General features: G+C 48.9%; 1 protein-coding gene across 1 annotated transcript in view; it reads right to left on the bottom strand.

Annotated features, from left to right (window-relative positions):
- Positions 1-19,045, bottom strand: part of LOC147673934 (uncharacterized) — a 56,278-nt gene that overhangs the window by 30,321 nt on the left and 6,912 nt on the right. The gene's annotated exons all lie outside the window — the stretch shown is intronic.

The raw sequence follows: 19,045 nt of genomic DNA, 5'->3' as shown, positions 1-19,045 counted from the left end.
GGCGCTGAGTGATGCTGTCACGCTGAGGGACGCTTGTAGGAGAGTAGGGTCTGCAATCCTATGATCACCCCAGATTTTTGCTTTTTGCTTCACGGATTTACGACTTCCCTGGCTGTGGGCCTGCTAATCAGACCCACAGCCTAGCTGTTCTCTCACTAAATTGACACGTGTACCGTAGGTGCATTTACCAATTGGTACTGGGCCACCTTATCAGACCCTGTAACTCAGGGCATAGGTGTACCCAGGGCCTACCAGGGGCTGCAGCATGTATTATGCCACCCCTGGCTGGCCATCTAAATCTGACACAACTGGCTGCACGACAGCTGGGGCAAGGTGGTGTACTCACCCTTTGCTTTAGATATAGTATAACTATATCTAACCCTAAAATGGACACATAGATTCCTATCAGTCACTCCTATGGCAGGCCTTGACAATCCTGAAGGCAGAGTGCTTGGAATCATGCGAGATGGTGCTCTGGCATGAGCTGAGCCCGTTTGCAGCTTGCGGAACCAAGTCCTAATAGCTGTTCCATGATAACGCGTACCATATACTCTTAAATGCATTATAATCCTCGCGGTTATATGCCAACACTGGTATCGCTTTAAACATGTCGAGTAAGGTGTCATACAAATTGGAATACTAACCCCTCGCCAATTCTGGCGACGGGGTTTGCATTCCACCCTTCTAGAGGGACACGACATGTATGTAACTGTGAACCCCGGTTAAAGTTAACTCAAGCCTCAGCATCACAAAATGGATGCTGCCACCACAGACACAAGTCTGACCTCCTGCTGCTGGGAGTCCTTCCAGCGAGGGAGGCTTGGAGAAAGGGTTTCCTGTCAGGGGCAGTGCTAGCACCATCCCAGACAGGGTTTTGTGTATCCTGGGTAGGCAGGGCTTTAGAGGAAGGTGACTGCAAGTGGCACCCCGGTGCTCACTATGCATAGGCCGGCTAGAACCAGTTCCAGGGGCACACCAGCCCCTGACCTGGGGAAAGTCCGGCATCTGAGAGGGGTGTAACCACCCCCTTCCTTGTCCCACCCATGGGCAGGACCTAGTCGCGTGCCAGCCCCTTTTCCTAGTATAAAGATAGGAGCGGGCCCCCTTCCAAATTCGATCATCTTTAAATCCTGAAACTACTTTCTACGAAAGGAACTCAAGACTTCTTCCTAAGATTTCTCCCTTGTGACTAAGGAGTAGTCACCCTGCACCCGCAGGCACCATCTAAGAACACTGCGGTTTGCTGCACGTCCTTCCTCCGGAATCCGACCGACCAGCATGACGAGACCTGGCTTCCCTGGCACCTCTGACCTCTACCTACATCATCAGCCCAGGTGAGATCCGTGGGTGTGACGAGACCTCGAGGGACCGGCCATCTTCAGAACTGCACGACGCTTATCCAGCACGACCGCCGAGGGATCCTCGAGTGAGTGCTTTGGGTTTCGAGAAGCCCTAACCCTGAGCAGCTCCAGCACCGAAGTTCAGCCCCCCAGCATCCACCAGATCTGCGTGGGGCCCTTCTGCTCTTTGCTGCTCACCGCGTTGTCCGGCTACTTGCCTGCTGGCTTGTGGCCCTCTTAACGAAGCACCACGACGACAACACCGCTGGTCTGGTTGCTCCAGACTGGCCCTTGCTCCCCTCCAAAAGAGGAGCACCCTCCTGGTCCACTCCAGACGCCATTTTAAGTCCACCGCGTGGGCTTGCATTTGCCAAGACTTGTTGCCCCAATCCTGGGTCCAGCGACGTCGACAGCAGATACCTTCGTGGGACAGCTCGCACCTCTATCCTGGTCACCGACAACGCCTCCTGGTCCGTGAGACTGCAGAGGCCAGCGTCGCCCACTCACCTGGTCGAGGTGACTCCATCCGGTGCCATCCTGGTGCCCATCTAATCACTGGCTAGTGATTCAGAACTTGGTCCCCTCTGCTTACAGGTGTCCTCCATCTTCGATCCAGGCTTGTATCCATCCGAATCTCTTCACTGGTCGCCTGCCAGCAACTTCTTCTTCCAGGCTCCATAGACTGCAACCAGGGTTGTTGTGTTCTAAATAAATATCCTTTATTTTCATAACAACTTGTGTGGTGTCCTTTCACTTGGTGTTCAAGGGGTATATGTGATGGTATAACAGCTGGCTGAACACGCCCTCTAGAGTTTAGCCTAAAGACTGCTCTCGTCCATGCTACTAGGATAGCTGGTCTACGGTTGACTTACAACCAATCATCAATAAGGGTTGTTTGGACTGATACAAAGTGCTCACTAGAATAGTGAACATTATATATCAGGCCAACTTCTCACATTGGTGAGCAGCGGTTGGGATTTGAGTTTGCTGTTGTTTTACCACACGTATCCTAAGAATATCATTGTGAAAGATCACATAAGTACCTAGGTACATATAACTTAGCTTAGAATACTCTGAGTTCCTAAATGTAAACTGGAGGCTTCTGATATTGGCCATATGCTCTATTCATGCCCGGCATTATTAGAGTTCTGGAAGGGTGTAGCAGATGTATTACAAAGGAAACATATTGTGTCTCCGCCTCTCTCAGCTCACTTGATTCTAATAGATCTTCAAGAACTGAATTGTCCAAATAAAGATCTGAATTCTATTTTATTTGCTTGCGCAAGATTAACTATAGCTAGAGCATGGATAGCGCCAGATCCGCCACACGTTATGGAATGGTGGGCTTTGGTGAATGAAATACACACCATGGAGATTGCTTTAGCTAGACTAAGAGGGCCTAATTCTCTGAGGAAAAAAGAAAGGGTTTGGGACATTATATTTGGATTAGAATAACTTTCCAAACGTAGATTTGATGGTTGAGACCACATTGCAGTTTTCTGATAAGTTTTATGGTTATTTTTTTCTCCTCTGTAATGCTCAAGTATTCTTTTTTTGAAAATGGTTACTATATAACTATGCCATGATTTGTAAATGTATTTATTTTATGTGCCTCTCGCAATATCAATAAAAATGCTTAAAAAAAAAAAAAGAATACTCTGAGTTCCAATGAACCAGCTGTTGTAGTTCAACAGGGCCTAGCACACCCTTACTACAACTCTTAGCAAGGGATCAGTAGGCAAACAAATAGTGTAGGTAGGTGCATCACTTGCACCACACTAGAAGCATGTCAGACAAAGGAGGGAACTCAGAAGCCCCCCTTCTGTCAGTTGACCCTCCACAGGTCACTTCCAGATATGCTGCTCTTAGCTTCCAGGAGATGAGACAAATCTGTACATTCAGGAAGCTAAAACAGGGTTATAACCCTACCATTCCCTTTCCGATTGGTCTCTTAGAGACTTATGATGCCAGGAGGACTGCTAACACAGATCCTTCTCATCCAGATGGGAACATGCCTCCCTTAGAGGGAACCACTGGTGACCCTGACCTCCAACTCAATGGAACAGTTAGTGCAGGAGAGGAGGAGGAACAGGAGTTATCAGAGGATGAGGCAGACAAAGGTCAGGTAGAAGTCAGTAGACTAACCAGGACCAACTTAAGTAGACATGAGAATGGATTTGGGGGACCCCCAGGGCCACTCTCAGGCAGGCTTAACATTGGTAATGGACGAGTTAGATCTCTATCCAGAGGCTCTAACAGATCCATTAGAACCAATGGCTCTCAGACCTCTTCTCACAGAGGGATGACATCCCCTCAGGGGAGGGAGCATGAGGCCAAGATGAGGGAAGTCAATCTGAAGATTGAAAGGGAAGAACTTGCCCTGGCCAAAGAGAGACTTGCCTTTGCTAGAGAGCAGAAATTGAGTGGGGTAGATCCCACTGGTGGCAGCATTCTCCCAAGAGAAAAAGACAGGAGTTTAGACACTAGACACCTGAGTAAGATAGTGTCCCCTTTAAACAGGGGGATGATATCCACAAATGGATAACTGCTTTGGAAAGGGCCTGCACTGTCCAGTGTGTCCCCCAGAGTCAGTGGGCAGCTGTCTTGTGGCTCTCCTTTGAAGGCAAAGGTAGAGATAAGCTCCTCACTACTAGAGCTGAGGATGCTAACAATTACCAAGTCCTGAAAAATACACTGATAGATGGGTTTGGCCTAACCACTGAGCAGTACAGGTTGCTGTTCAGAGATACCCAGAAAACTCAGTCTCAGGATTGGTCTGATTTTGTGGATTGTGCCACTAAGGCTTTGGAGGGCTGGTTGCTGGGGAGTAAGGTTACTGATTACACAGGATTGTATAATCTGATCATGAGGGAACAGATTTTAAACAATTGTCAGAACCAGTTGTTGCATCAGCAACTTATTGACTCAGATCTGACCTCTCCCCAAGAATTAGGAAAGAAGGCAGACAGATGGGTCAGAACAAGGGTTAAGCAGAACGAGGGCCAGAACCAGGGTGGTCAGAAGAAAGCAGACCAGAAGGGTAGTAATACCAAAGGTGAACAAAATGACCAGAAGTCTTCGACAGGTCCCCAACAAACCAAAGAGGGTGGGGGTCAGGCTTCCCAGAAGAAGAAGACTCAAGAAGGACTGTCTAAAAGGTGGTGCCAATACTGTAAAAGTAAAACTCACTGGTTTAGTGAGTGCACCAAGAAAGGAGGGCAAACTCCTCTCCTACCACTACAGCCCCATAGGCAACTGCACCCCCTAGTACAGCCAGTAGTGGTGGTGCACCTCCCAAGGCATTAGTTGGGTTAACCTTGGGTTCTGAGGGGTATGACAACTTAGTTGGCACACTCACTCAGGCTGTCCTTGTCTGTACTGGGGATGTGGATATATCCCCTGATGCCAGTCCCAATACTTTGGGAAAATACAGACAGACACCTTTTATCAATGGCAAGATGGCTCAGGCCTATAGGGACACTTGTGCCAGTGTCACAATGGTGACACCTAACTTTGTGGACCCTGGACAGATCATGCTAGGACCAGAGTACCTAGTGACCAATGCCAGCAATGTCACTACCCACCATAGTATGGCAACTGTTGATTTCTCCTGGGGAGGGGTAAGTGGCCAAAAGAAGGTTGTTGTTAGTTCAGACCTCCCAGTTGAATGTTTGTTGGGCAATGATTTGGAGTCATCCCTATGGTCAGAAGTGGAGCAGAGGACTCACATGGAAATGTTAGGCTTGCCAGCACATGTGCTTGCTGTGACTAGGTCACAGGCCAGAAGATGCCCCAATGAACAGGTGCTGGATCCTGGAACAATGGACCAGACACCTTCCAAGAAGAAGAGTAGTAGGGTTAAGGCATTGCCTTCCCCCTTGCCCCAGGTTGTGGATCAAGTCTCAGAGGAGGCTGACCTCAAAGAGCTGAGGGAAACTGAGCCTAAAGAACTTGAACCTGATCAGGTTGAGTTTCTGGGTTCAGGGGGACCCTCCAGAGAAGACCAGGGGAAGGCACAGTTAGACTGCCCTTCCCTTGAACACCTCAGACAGCAGGCTGCTGCTGAGGCTGCAGGAAACGCCACAGGTGCCCACAGGGTATACTGGGAAGATGGACTCCTGTACTCTGAGTCAAGAGACCCCAAACCTGGTGCAACCAGGAGGCTGGTCATCCCCTGGTCTCTGAGAGGTTTCCTTCTCACCTTGGCCCATGAGATTCCCCTTGCAGGACACTTAGGCCAGAATAAGACTTGGGACAGAATTGTCTCACACTTTCACTGGCCTCACATGAATGAAGATACCAAGGAGTTTTGTCGCTCCTGTGTCACTTGCCAAGCCAGTGGTAAGTCAGGTGGCACAACAAAGGCCCCCCTTATACCAATGCCTGTGGTGGGGGTGCCCTTTGAAAGAGTGGGGATTGACATTGTTGGTCCAATGGAACCCCAGACAGCATCAGGGCACAAGTTTATACTGGTGGTGGTGGACCATGCCACCAGGTATCCTGAAGCTATTCCCCTTAGGACCACTACAGCACCTGTTGTGGCAAGAGCCCTAGTTGGAGTGTTCTACAGAGTGGGCTTCCCTAAGGAGGTTGTCTCTGACAGAGGTGCAAAATTCATGTCAGGATATTTGACTGCTATGTGGAAGGAATGTGGTGTCAACTTCAAGTTCACTACACCCTATCTTCCACAATGCAATGGGCTTGTTGAAAGGTTCAACAAGACCCTAAAAGGGATGATTCATGGACTTCCTGAAAAGCTCAGGTGTAGATGGGATGTCCTGATACCCTGCCTTTTGTTTGCTTACAGAGAGGTCCCACAGAAGGGGGTTGGCTTCAGCCCTTTTGAACTTCTGTATGGGCATCCTGTGAGAGGACCCCTATGTTTGGTGAAGGAAGGATGGGAGAGACCTCTCAAAAAGCCTGCAACCAACATAGTGGACTATGTACTTGGTCTCCGCTCCAGGATGGCTGAGTATATGGAAAAGGCTTCTAAAAACCTTGAGGCAAGCCAGGAACTCCAAAAAGCTTGGCATGACCAAAAGGCTGTCCTGACTGTGTACAAGCCTGGACAGAAGGTGTGGGTGTTGGAGCAATTGGCCCCAGCAGCACTCAAAGACAAATGGTCTGGGCTCCACACAATCCTTGAGCAAAAGGGAGAGGTCACCTACCTGGTGGACCTTGGAACTCCCAGGAGCCCCTACAGGGTGCTCCATGTGAATAGGCTCAAAGCATATGTTGACAGGAAGGACATGAGCTTGCTCATGGCCACAGATGAGGGACAGGAGGAGGAGAGTGACCCTCTCCCAGACCTGCTCACTCAGAATCCTGATGATGGATCAGTAGATGGTGTTGTCTTTTGTGGCAGCCTCTCTGACCATCAACAGAAGGATTGCAAACAAGTTCTTCAATCCTTCAGACATATGTTCTCTGTGACACCCAGTCAAACCAATTGGTGTACCCATGAGGTTGACACTGGTGACAGCCTGCCAGTCAAGAGTAAAATCTACAGGCAGCCTGATCATGTTAGAGACTGCATTAAAACAGAAGTGCAGAAAATGTTGGAGCTGGGAGTCATTGAGCCCTCAGATAGCCCTTGGGCTAGCCCAGTAGTTCTAGTGCCAAAGCCTCACACCCAGGGTGGTAAGAAAGAGATGAGGTTTTGCGTAGACTACAGAGGCCTCAATGCAGTCACTAAGACTGATGCCCACCCAATACCAAGGGCAGATGAACTTATAGATAGATTGGCTTCTGCCAACTACTTAAGCACATTTGACCTGACAGCTGGGTATTGGCAAATCAGGTTAGCTGAGGATGCCAAGCCTAAGACAGCATTTTCTACCCCTGGTGGGCATTATAAATTTGTGGTAATGCCCTTTGGTTTGAAAAATGCACCTGCCACCTTCCAAAGGCTGGTGAATTAAGTTCTCACTGGGCTGGATGACTTCTGTGCAGCATATCTTGATGATATAGCTGTCTTTAGCTCGACCTGGGAGGATCACCTGGTCCACCTGAGGAAAGTGTTAGAGGCACTGCAAGCAGCAGGTCTCACTATCAAGGCCACAAAGTGCCAGATAGGGCAGACACAGGTTGTATACCTGGGCCACCTTGTAGGTGGAGGCCAGGTTCAGCCACTGGAGAGCAAAAAACAGTCCATCAGGGACTGGGCTCCTCCAACCACCCAGACTCAGGTTCGAGCTTTCTTGGGCCTGACTGTTTATTACAGGAAATTTGTCAGAAATTATGGATCAATTGGGACTCCACTTAATGAACTGACAAGTAAAAAGATGCCAAAGAAAGTTCAGTGGACAGCAGGCTGTCAAAAAGCATTCGATGACCTAAAGCAGGCCATGTGCACAGCACCTATCCTAAATAGTCCAGACTACTCCAAACCATTCATTGTCCAAACAGATGCTTCTGAGTTGGGTGTGGGAGCTGTTCTATCTCAGCTGAATTTTGATGGTCATGACCATCTCATTGCTTTTATAAGCAGAAGGCTGACCCCCAGAGAGAAAAAATGGTCAGCTATTGAGAGGGAGGCCTTTGCTGTGGTTTGGGCCCTGAAGAAACTGAGGCCATACTTGTTTGGCACTCATTTCAAGATTCAGACCGACCATAAGCCCCTCTTGTGGCTAAATCAGATGAAGGGTGAAAACCCCAAACTGCTTAGGTGGTCCATTTCCCTACAGGGGATGGATTTTACAGTGGAGCATAGACCTGGCACTGATCATGGCAATGCAGATGGGCTCTTCAGGTATTTCCACTTAGAGCAAGAAGACTCACCTGGTCAAGGTTAGTTTATTGTCCCAAAGTTTGGGGGGGTCATGTAGGAGAGTAGGGTCTGCAATCCTATGATCACCCCAGATTTTTGCTTTTTGCTTCACTGGTTTACGACTTCCCTGGCTGTGGGCCTGCTAATCAGACCCACAGCCTAGCTGTTCTCTCACTAAATTGACACGTGTACCTTAGGTGCATTTACCAATTGGTACTGGGCCACCTTATCAGACCCTGTAACTCAGGGCATAGGTGTACCCAGGGCCTACCAAGGGCTGCAGCATGTATTATGCCACCCCTGGCTGGCCATCTAAATCTGACACAACTGGCTGCACGACAGCTGGGGCAAGGTGGTGTACTCACCCTTTGCTTTAGATATAGTATAACTATATCTAACCCTAAAATGGACACATAGATTCCTATCAGTCACTCCTACGGCAGGCCTTGACAATCCTGAAGGCAGAGTGCTTGGAATCATGTGAGATGGTGCTCTGGCATGAGCTGAGCCTGTTTGCAGCTTGCGGAACCAAGTCCTAATAGCTGTTCCATGATAACGCGTACCATATACTCTTAAGTGCATTATAATCCTCGCGGTTATATGCCAACTCTGGTATCGCTTTATCAAAACATGTCGAGTAAGGTGTCATACGAATTGGAATACTAACCCCTCGCCAATTCTGGCGACGGGGTTAGCATTCCACTCTTCTAGAGGGACACGACATGTATGTAACTGTGAACCCCGGTTAAAGTTAACTCAAGCCTCAGCATCACAAAATGGATGCTGCCACCACAGACACAAGTCTGACCTCCTGCTGCTGGGAGACCTTCCAGCGAGGGAGGCTTGGACAAAGGGTTTCCTGTCAGGGGCGGTGCTAGCACCATCCCAGACAGGGTTTTGTGTATCCTGGGTAGGCTGGGCTTTAGAGGAAGGTGACTGCAAGTGGCACCCCGGTGCTCACTATGCATAGGCCGGCTAGGACCAGTTCCAGGGGCAAACCAGCCCCTGACCTGGGGAAAGTCCGGCATGGGAGAGGGGTGTAACCACCCCCCTTCCTGGTCCCACCCATGGGCAGGACCTAGTCGCGTGCCAGCCCCTTTTCCTAGTATAAAGATAGGAGCGGGCCCCCTTCCAAATTAGATCATCTTTGAATCCTTAAACTACTTTCTACGAAAGGAACTCAAGACTTCTTCCTAAAATTTCTCCCTTGTGACTAAGGAGTAGTCACCCTGCACCCGCAGGCACCATCTAAGAACACTGCGGTTTGCTGCACGTCCTTCCTCCGGAATCCGACCGACCAGCACAACGAGACCCAGCTTCCCTGACACCTCTGACCTCTACCTACATCATCAGCCCAGCTGAGATCCATGGGTGTGACGAGACCTCGAGGGACCAGCCATCTTCAGAACTGCACGACGCTTATCCAGCACGACCGCCGAGGGATCCTCGAGTGAGTGCTTTGGGGTTCGAGAAGCCCTAACCCTGAGCAGCTCCAGCACCGAAGTTCAGCCCCCCAGCATCCACCAGATCTGCGTGGGGCCCTTCTGCTATTTGCTGCTCACCGCGTTGTCCGGCTACTTGCCTGCTGGCTTGTGGCCCTCTTAACAACACACCACAATGACAACACCGATGGTCTGGTTGCTCCAGACTGGCCCTTGCTCCCCTCCAAAAGAGGAGCACCCCGGACCCTCCTGGTCCACTCCAGACGCCATTTTAAGTCCACCGCGTGGGCTTGCATTTGCCAAGACTTGTTGCCCCAATCCTGGGTCCAGCGACGTCGACAGCAGATACCTTCGTGGGACAGCTCGCACCTCCATCCTGGTCGCCGACAACGCCTCCTGGTCCGTGAGACTGCAGAGCCCAGCGTCGCCCACTCACCTGGTCGAGGTGAATTCATCCGGTGCCATCCTGGTGCCCATCTAATCACTGGCTAGTGATTCAGAACTTGGTCCCCTCTGCTTACAGGTGTCCTCCATCTTCGATCCAGGCTTGGATCCATCCGAATCTCTTCACTTCTTCTACTTCTTTCAGGCTCCATAGACTGCAACGAGGATTCCGAACGTCTTTTCAGACCTATGCAGCCGCAGCCCCTGGGCTAGGTAACCTCAGCATTTCGGTGCTCCAGCATAGCCTCACTATCCAAGGGTCCAGATCCTTTTTCGTTTCAGCTCTACCTAGTCGGATTCGTCCGATAACACTAACTTTGTAATTTCTAGCAACCATAGACTTTGTCCCGCACCCCGCGTGAGAGTGCACACTCTGCACCCGATCCCCCTAGGCCTCCTGCTAGTAATCTGAAGGTTCAGTAGTCAAGTCCTAGCGATCCTAAAGTCTATTAGAGTAGTACTTACCTGCTAGTAATTTTGCATTCCACTTTTAGAGTATATGGTTTTTCGTGCCCCTCGGGCATTTGTGTAAATTGTGCGACTTTGAGTATTTTCATAAGAGTTTTTGTATTGTGCTTAGCACCCTGTCCTCATAAAGAGTCCAGGGTTGTTGTGTTCTAAATAAATATCCTTTATTTTCATAACAACTTGTGTGGTGTCCTTTCACTTGGTGTTCAAGGGGTATATGTGATGGTATAACAGCTGGCTTAACACGCCCTCTAGAGTTTAGCCTAAAGACTGCTCTTGTCCATGCTACTAGGATAGCTGGTCTACGGTTGACTTACAACCAATCATCAATAAGGGTTTTTTGGACTGATACAAAGTGCTCACTAGAATAGTGAACATTATATATCAGGCCAACTTCTCACAACGCTGTGACGCTGTGACGCTGAGTGATGCTGTTGCGCTGAGTGATCCTGTGGCGCTGTGTCTTGCTGTGGCGCTGTGTGATGCTGTGGCGCTGAGTGACGCTGTGACGCTGAGTGACGCTGTGACGCTGAGTGTTGATGTGGTATTAAGTGGTGCTGTGGTATTTAATTGTTTTGTTGTGCTGACTGTTGCTGTGGCGTTGAGTGGTGCTGAGTGATGGTGTGGCGTCGTTTTTTTTGTGGCATTGAGTGATGCTGTGCTATTGAGTGTTGCTGTGGCATTGAGTGATGCCGTTGTATTAAGTGATGCTGTGGCATTGAGTGATGTTGTAGCATTGAGTGATGCAGTGGCATTGAGTGGTGCAGTGTCATTTAGTGTTGCTGTGGCATTTAGAGGCGATGTGGCATTGAGTGGTCCTGTGGCGTTAGGGTGTTGTGTTTGAGGGTGGAGTTGGAGGATGTAGTTGGTGGGGGGGAGTTGAGGAAATGAGTGTTTGTGTTGTTTATGATGTGTGAGGGTGAGTGTTCTAGAGCATTTTTAGTGTGTGAGGATGTGTGAGGGTGATGGTGAGTGTATATGGTGAGTGAGGGTGTGTGAGGATAAGGTGTTGAGGGTGTGAGGGTGTGAAGGTGTGAGGGTGTGAATGTGAGTGAGGGTGTGTGAGGGTGTTTGTGGGTGTGAGGGTAGGTGAGTGCGAGTGTTTGAGTGAGGATTTGAGGAAATGAGTGTTTGTGTTGTTTAGGATGTGTGAGGGTGAGTGCGCTAGAGGGTTTTTAGTGTGTGAGGGTGAGTGAGGATGTGTGAGGGTGAGGGTGAGTGAGAATGGGTGAGGGTGTAAGGCTGCATCACAGCCCATATGCACATTCAGGGAAGCCATGACTCTGCTTCTGTGAAGAGAGCCCAACATCGAGAGCTAAGCAGTTGAATTAGTGATATGGGCAATAGAAAAAGGACAACTCGGTTTAGTGTATTTGTGTCCACTGCTGCTTCTTGCAATTATTTTGATCTATTCTAGACTCTTCTGTTATGATACAATACATGATGTGCAAGCAGTGCTGAGTGCTTAAATTCCTCTCTGTGGGTTTAGGCGCTATACACAAGAATTCTGATGGCGATCTGCCATAACTGCAGTTAAGATTATTAGGCACAATTACATTGTTGTACCCGTAAAATTAACGACAGACTCTAACTTTATGGTTGGGTCAGCTGCACTTTTTTTAAATTTCATTGTGTGCTACAAATAATGCAGTTGTACTCTATAAAGTAGGAAACTTAATGTACACAAATATCTGATTTTGCATTAAGTGACTTGCCCCATTTACTGCTGTGACGTGCATTATGAAAAATAATCCAGATTTTTCTGGTCTATCTCTATTGCACACAGGTGAAGATTATTTTAACATACTTCAGTCTGTAAATAAGTGAGAAAAGGTCAAACGAGAGGGGCAGCTGCTGGCTTGAGTGGTAAGAGAGACACAAAGGAGACAACAAGCAATCATTCAGTGATTACCTTTTATGCAATGACACCAAACGATCCCAAAGACATGTCAAGTTTTGGGCATTCCCATGAGTGATGCTGCAGCCAGAACCTGTACCAGACACCTAACTCGAACATTGTGCCTTTCTCGATAAATGTGCAGAAAAAGGACAAACGGTTGGTTTGCGTTAGCAAAGTTTAGTCAGAAAACTCGAGTTCAAACTTAGAAAGAAAGGTAAAATGTCATAATTATTACAACGAAGGAAAAACTCAAGAAAGATTCAACAAAAAATTATTTGTATGTAAGAAATAAAAAAAAGTGTAGCACAATATTATCCAAAAGGCATTTTTCAGATTGGCACCGTTTGGGAACTAGGAGGGCCTTGAACAAGGGGACAGAGGTGAGCACCAGCGGAGTTGTAGATAAGAGCATGGAGAAACTAGATTAAATGATGAGAAAAATACAGCAAGTGAAATAGCGTAGGGATGGCTCAGGATCGGGGCCGGAGTGGTGCTGAAGGGTGTGAAGGATGGGGGTGGGCGGGGAGCGTAGAGACGGCTCAGGATCGGGACCGGAGTGATGCCAAAGGCTGTGAAGGATGGGGTGGGCGTATAGAAGTGCGCAAATGGAATACCCTTGTACACATTTAAAAAAAAAATCTGGTACAAACAGTGGGAAAAGAGTTAGTGAAACTGGGTTGGTGAAATATAGCTGCAGGGTGGAAAACATTGGCACTGTTTGGGAACTAGGAGGGCCTTGAACAAGGGGACAGAGGTGAGCACCAGAGGAGTTGTAGATAAGAGCATGGAGAAACTAGATTAAATGATGAGAAAAATACAGCAAGTGAAATAGCGTAGGGACGGCTCAGGATCGGGGCCGGAGTGGTGCCGAAGGGTGTGAAGGATGGGGGTGGGCGGGGAACGTATGGATGGCTCAGGCTCGGGCCGAAGTAGTGACAAAGGGTGTGAAGGATGGGGGTGGGCGGGGAGCGTAGAGACGGCTCAGGATCGGGACCGGAGTGATGCCAAAGGCTGTGAAGGATGGGGGTGGGCGTATAGAAGTGCGCAAATGGAATACCCTTGTACACATTTAAAAAACAAAATCTGGTACAAACAGTGGGAAAAGAGTTAGTGAAACTGGGTTGGTGAAATATAGCTGCAGGGTGGAAAAAATTGGCACTGTTTGGGAACTAGGAGGGCCTTGAACAAGGGGACAGAGGTGAGCACCAGAGGAGTTGTAGATAAGAGCATGGAGAAACTAGATTAAATGATGAGAAAAATACAGCAAGTGAAATAGCGTAGGGACGGCTCAGGATCGGGGCCGGAGTGGTGCCGAAGGGTGTGAAGGATGGGGGTGGGCGGGGAACGTATGGACGGCTCAGGCTCGGGCCGAAGTAATGACAAAGGGTGTGAAGGATGGGGGTGGGCGGGGAGCGTAGAGACGGCTCAGGATCGGGGCCGGAGTGATGCCAAAGGCTGTGAAGGATGGGGGTGGGCGTATAGAAGTGCGCAAATGGAATACCCTTGTACACATTTTAAAAAAAATCTGGTACAAACAGTGGGAAAAGAGTTAGTGAAACTGGGTTGGTGAAATATAGTTGCAGGGTGGAAAAAATTGGCACTGTTTGGGAACTAGGAGGGCCTTGAACAAGGGGACAGAGGTGAGCACCAGAGGAGTTGTAGATAAGAGCATGGAGAAACTAGATTAACTGATGAGAAAAATACAGCAAGTGAAATAGCGTAGGGACGGCTCAGGATCGGGGCCGGAGTGGTGCCGAAGGGTGTGAAGGATGGGGGTGGGCGGGGAGCGTAGGGATGGCTCAGGCTCGGGGCCGAAGTAATGACAAAGGGTGTGAAGGATGGGGGTGGGCGGGGAGCGTAGGGACGGCTCAGAGGCCTGAGGCAGAGCGCACCATATGGAGAGGGAGGGGGGTGGCAGTGGGAGGGTGATTGATGGGCGGGGCACTGCTGGGGAAGCCTTTGATGTGGCCTGGCGGCCGTGGAGAAATGCTGCTGGCAGTGGGAAGGCTGGGCATGCTCGTCCACGAGGAGTCACATGACTCTCTCGTGCACTGCCCAAAATCCACTGAATCCGCCTGTTAGGAAAGGAATTTTTTGGGTTGACAACAATAGGTTCGAGTAAACTCGACCTAAAAATGGTATGGCCTTGAGGAAAAACATACAGTTGCAAGGCATAAAATGGGAAATAAGCGACTTGCCCAGTCAAATGACGCAAACAGGTCACAGCCAGAGAATATATAAACGCAAGGCACTGACCCCGACGGAGAAGACTGGAAGAGCAACGATCAGCCAGAAAAAAAGCATTGAAAAAACAAGGCTCCAATGCCCTAGCTCTAAAGGGCGCTGATAACAAGGAATCAACAAGACAAGGAGGGCCAAAAAAGTCCAAGGCACTACAGAAATCTTTGAGCAAGGGAACCGAGATCCTAATATAATAAACGAGAAAAATGAGAACCTAAAGCCTCAGTCCCATATACTTTGTAACAGAACTAGGGTAGGACCGCCACCGGAAAATCTTATATTCCAAGTCCTAATTGAAGAGGGAGCAGGCATAAATGAGGGCATGAAATTGAAACCTTTATGGGTAAACAGACGAGAGAGCGATCAAGGACACCCTCGGCAGGAAATAGTAAGTAAAAACAAAAAGGAGGCTAATCAAGAGAATTTGTCATTGTTAGAAATCCCAGCTCATAATACCGGAAAGGAAAGCATGACCCTATACGGAAATCTAAGGGTTCAAATAAAAAATTAAAAGAAGCTAATTATAGCTGATGATAAGAACGAAGATCCTACATCGCTGATAGAGCATGGCAACAACTACAGAAGCAGCAAATACTCTTAACACCAGAATACGAATCGAAAGAGCGGCATGATATAGTAAACAGAGGAAATATACTGAAATTAACAGCAGAAATCCCAGCCTTAAAACACTTGAATTCATTGAACTTATTGGCCGTAGAATTTATCTCAAAAGAAAATCATACAAATATTGAACAAACATTGACTACATGGCAGTCAGAAGAAGAAATCCAGCTCATTATGAACTCTAATCTGCAATTCGAAGTTTGGGGTATTAAGTTGTCAATACCGATTATACCACACTATCCTGGCCCTTTGACTGTGAACTCTAACTATAATGTGAGTCACGGATCAGGACAAAGAAAAAACAACCAGCAGGTGTTTACAGTTCTGCAGGGCGCAAACAGTAGTAGCCTAATGACCTCACAGAGGATAGAAGTGCAAGAAGAACAGAAGGCGGCGATTGAACCAGATCAAGACAGATGGATTTGGCTGCCAGGTGCGACCTCTGACCCTGCTCGCAGGCAGGTCACTCCCCACGCTGCTGCACAGCTCTGCCTGCATTGTTTTTGCCTAATCTTGTATTTTTTCCCTGTGCCTAACTTGCTTTCTTGCCCAGACTTGTTTTTATTCCCCTGTGCCTGTGCTTGCTTTCTTGCCCAGACTTGTTTTTATTCCACAGTGCCTGTACTAGCTTTCTTGCCCAGACTTGTTTTTATTCCCCTGTGCCTATACTTGCTTTTTTGCCTAGACTTGCTTTTATTCCCCTGTGCCTGACTTGCTTTCTCGTTCAGACTTGTTTTATTACCCTGTGCCTAACTTGCTTTCTTGCCCAGGCTTGTTTTTATTCCCCTGTGCCTGTACTTGCTTTCTTGCCCAGACTTCTTTTTATTCCTCTGTGCCTGTACTTGTTTTCTTGCCTAAACTTGTTTTTCCTTTCTCTGCCTAGTTCTCCCGCGGCCCCGCCCATTTTTCCCACCGCTGCGTCCCTGTGACCCACCCCCCTTCAATCCCATTTTTCACCCTGCTCCCACCTCCCAGCTGCTCCTCCCTCCCACATCCGCTCATATGGAGGCCGCGCAGCGGGCGGGCCGCTGGCTCACTGTAGATGTGCCTAAGGCAAGCTCGTTTGCGTCCATCCGCGCCTGGCCCATGCCCAGCGCCAATACCCCTGGACCCCCAAACGCCACGACGGCCGACACCGCTACGATGCCAGAACCCTCCACGCACTCAACACCGGACGATCACACACCTGCTTCCTGGCTGCCTGAAGCGCACCCACAGAGTTTTCACGTACCGGAACTGCAGCTTCACAAGCATCCGCCCCACCATGCTGCTGACAAGGAAAGAACCCAACTACCTCAGATGCATCCTTTTCAACACCTGCTCCTTTCGCAAACACGCCGTTGAACTCTGGGACCTACTCGACTCAACCTCCCCAGACGTCGCCTTCCTGATGGAGACCTGGCTCAACCCCGCCTTGGCACCCGACAGAGCCATAGCTATCCCGGAAGGCTACAAGATCACCCGCAGGCACCGCAACAACGGGAGGAGGAATCGCGATCGTCAACAGGAACACTCTCAGAGTCCCGACCAACACCGACGACACCCTCAGCACTGCCAAACACCTGCACTTCCACACCACCCTCAGAGGAACCCTCATCTACAGACCCCCCGGACCCCGACCACAGTTCAGCGATTCCATCGCCGACTTCGTCAGCACACACGCCCTCGCCTCCACAGACTACATCCTCCTCGGGGACTTGAACTTCCACCTCGAGAACAACAACGACACCAACTCCACCACCCTGATTGACAACCGAGCCAACCTCGGACTCAGACAACTCGTCACAACACCCACCCACTCCACCGGTCACACCTTGACCCCATCTTCTCCGCAAGCCCCCACCTCTCCTTCAACCACACCATCGAACTCCACTCGACCGACCAATGCTGCATCCAATTCACCTTCAAGAAACCCCCCACGTACCACTGCACCCAACAGATGCCTCGCTGCTGCTGGAGCAAAGTCACCGAAGACCAGCTAATCACCACCCTCATCCAGAGCCCACCCTCCAACCCCGACACCAAGACCGCCGCCCACAACCTCAGACAGTAAATGTAAATGTAGTAGTATTTGTATAGCGCACCGAATTGACCCCTGAAGGGGTATCTCAGGCGCTTGTACGCATACCGCTGTGGAACCCTTCCTGGCTTTACCCTGTAAAGTGCCCACTCCTGGGCACCCCCAAGGTGAAGCCAGGCATCCTAGCGTTGTTGGGGCCGTTGTGCAGATTAAGCAAGCTATTGCCCAGAGTTGCAGAGTGGGACCCATGATTAGAATAGGCACTGAGGCGAGAATTATCAGGTCTGAGGAAATTGGGCCCAAGACCCACCGAGGCAGGAATTGAACCCTGGTCCCGGGCTAGACCTTGCATCAGGGTCTGCCGCTCTAACCATTGATTTATAGTTAACAGGAGTATGACCCATATACCTGATTAGGACTGGGTAAGGAAGGTACAATCAAAAACAATGTCCCAATAGGTGAAATTAAACAGTCAATTAAGCAAGCATGCACATCGCATTGCTAAAAGGAAAGAAGGAGAACACTCTGGAATTTTAAGACAAGATAGTCAAATCATCTTATTTATAATATACGTTCATGGTCGAGAGTATACAGTTATTCAGCAGCACTGTGTAAACTCAATTACGTGACAACCATAAAAACTTGGTGCTCTACAAAAGTGACTGTCGTGAAAGTGAAGGTGGCGACGCAAGTGAAGAAATAAACAGCGTGAACGGCGCACTGTGAACAAGGTGCAAGTTATCTACAGTGGGTGGCTCATATCATGTGACAAGGTGATATCACAGATTACAGATTTTTGCATTATTTGAACCACATTAGTAAAGTACGCCAATTAATAAGCTGTGAAGTCGACGGCGTTTCGATCCACGTTAGTGAGGATCATCATCAGGACTTGGTTGTCTAACTCGGGGAGTGCTGGGAAGGAGCTTTGTTTAGAAGCGATCAGAGGCGATCGTCAATAATGGGTTGGGGGCCTGCCCGGGGGCATGGCTCATGAGGTCTAAGCGGTCGTCTGTGATCAGCCAAGTATCCGGACGTGTCCTTGAGTTTTTTCAACTGGAGCCGGAAGTAATCCAATGATTAAGTGCTCGCCGAGTAGCTGCACGTGTCCTTAGGATCTGTGTGCTGGAGCCGGAGTGAATCCTCGGGTCTAGTGAAAGACTCACTCTGATCGCTTCTAAACAAAGTTCCTTCCCAGCACTCCCCGAGTTAGACAACCAAGTCCTGATGATGATCCTCACTAACGTGGATCGAAACGCCGTCGACTTCACAGCTTATTAATTGGCGTACTTTACTAATGTGTTTCAAATAATGCATAAATCTGTAATCTGTGATATCACCTTGTCACATGATATGAGCCACCCACTGTAGATAACTTGCACCTTGTTCACAGTGCGCCGTTCACGCTGTTTATTTCTTCACTTGCGTCGCCACCTTCACTTTCACGACAGTCACTTTTGTAGAGCACCAAGTTTTTATGGTTGTCACGTAATTGAGTTTACACAGTGCTGCTGAATAACTGTATACTCTCGACCATGAACGTATATTATAAATAAGATGATTTGACTATCTTGTCTTAAAATTCCAGAGTGTTCTCCTTCTTTCCTTTTAGCAATGCGATGTGCATGCTTGCTTAATTGACTGTTTAATTTCACCTATTGGGACATTGTTTTTGATTGTACCCTGCTCTAACCATTGAGCCACACTTCTCCAACCTCGCCCCGATCAAGAAACCCTCCAACAATCACACCAACAAGAAAGCCAGCTGGTTCACTGAAGACCTCCGGGCCTCCAAGC

This window comes from Lissotriton vulgaris, chromosome 12, assembly GCF_964263255.1.
Source record: "Lissotriton vulgaris chromosome 12, aLisVul1.2, whole genome shotgun sequence".
In the NCBI taxonomy this organism is placed as follows: Eukaryota; Metazoa; Chordata; class Amphibia; order Caudata; family Salamandridae; genus Lissotriton; species Lissotriton vulgaris.
Note: the sequence above shows the minus strand (reverse complement) of the source record. Positions and strands in the feature narration are given on the sequence as shown.